Raw genomic sequence first — 1763 nt, forward strand, 5'->3', positions numbered from 1 at the left:
TATGCTTTTCTCTTTCCTTCTAGTTGTAGAATTTCCACTCAGCCAGCCTTCCTGTGGTTCTGGATGATGTCCATTCCGTCTTTTAGTTGTATTTTTGAAGTGGTTGTGCGAGGCAGCAATCTCCGGTGTTTACCTATGCCGCCATCTTGGTTTCTCTCTCTATATATTTTCACATAAGGAAGCATTTATTTGAGGTTTAACATGAAATCATACAAATAAAATTTGTATAAACACAATTCCACATTGAATCATAACACAGATAGCAAAAGACAAAGTAAAAACTATGAAAACTAATTGGTGACTGTATACAGTTGAACACAGTTGTGTCTTGTACACTAGAAAGTTTTTACAAAATAATCATGTTAGAGCAAGAGAAGACCAATCAGTCTTCAATGTTGTCTTGCCAGAAGGGTTACTTTAGCAATCCCCTCCTGTTTTCTCCAATGTCCTCCTTTAGTGTGGCTGATAATTATTTTGGTGATTGCCTCACCCTTGAAATGCCTTGCCATAAGTGCTCTGTTGGCCACTGTAGTCTGCATATCCCTGTCCATATCCATAGGTCCCATAGTTATACCCCGTATAATCATAGCCACTATAGTTTTGATCACCACCATAGGCACTATTGTAATATCCTTGATCATAATAGTTATTAAATCCTTGGTTCCAATTTTGGCCTGACCTTGGCCTCAAACCCTAGTACCACCTCTTCCACCAGCTGCAGCACCTCATCCTCCCTTTTGTTATTGCTGTTGCTGCCTATATACCTCTTTGGGTTGGGCAACTTTGATTTCACACTTCCCAGAACCAATTTGATGATATCTGCTTTCTAACAATTTCTTTACTGGCTCCTCATCTGTATATGTGATAAAACAAAAACCTCTTCTCTCATTTGTTTTTGTATCCATGGGAAGTTCAATATTTTCAATCTCTCCAAAGGCTCCAAAATATTCTTTAATTTGTTCTTCAGAAGTATCTGGGCTCAATCCACCCACAAAAACCTTTTTGGGGGGTTCCTTCCCTTTTAAAGCGTTTGCCCTTTTGGGGGTCTATCAGTTTGCCATCCAGTTTGTGTTTCTTCAGTTCCAAAACTGTATCAACACTAGCAGCATCTTTGAAAAGCACAAATCCAAATCCTCTTGATCGTCCAGTTACTGGATATATTTTAATTGTGCAGTCTCCAACTTCCCCAAAATTGAGACAAATATTCAGTCAGATCTTTCTTGCTTGTTTCCCAGATCAAGCCTCCAATAAACATTTTACCATCATCCTGCTGATTCTTGCTCGCGTTGATCTTGGATCCCTCTGCGAACTCCTCCGTGTTGCTGTACTCATTCATGTCCTCCATGGCAGCGGCCTTGTCAGCCTGTGGGTGCTGGCATGCAGTTTGGGTCGCAGCAGTAGTGGCAGAGCGTTGTATGGAGCCGGATTTAAAATGGCAGTGGAAGAGCTAGAAGAAATATTTTAATATTGCTATTCTCCCTTTCTCTATTATAGAAGTGTCAATCAAATTCACAATCGACAATGACAGATCGAACACCCGCGTGAGATTGGGGCCAGCGAGAGCTTTACTAGTATATGTATTGCACCTGTGCGAGTCAACTTAGTTTTTATAGATATAGAATAAACTTGTTAATTAGACCTACTTTTTGATTTAGCTAAACTTTTTCCAGCCCAGTGAAGCACCCCAACTTCTCTTTCAGGTAATTGTCAGCAACACAGCAGTAAATATCAACACAAAGCAGATTATTATTGTAGATCACGCA

General features: G+C 40.0%; 1 pseudogene; it reads right to left on the reverse strand.

Annotated features, from left to right (window-relative positions):
- Positions 1 to 371: 371 nt before the first annotated feature.
- On the reverse strand, positions 372 to 1442 carry LOC102245528 (annotated as a pseudogene).
- Positions 1443 to 1763: the final 321 nt, after the last annotated feature.

This window comes from Myotis brandtii, unplaced genomic scaffold, assembly GCF_000412655.1.
Source record: "Myotis brandtii unplaced genomic scaffold, ASM41265v1 scaffold266, whole genome shotgun sequence".
Taxonomy (NCBI): Eukaryota; Metazoa; Chordata; class Mammalia; order Chiroptera; family Vespertilionidae; genus Myotis; species Myotis brandtii.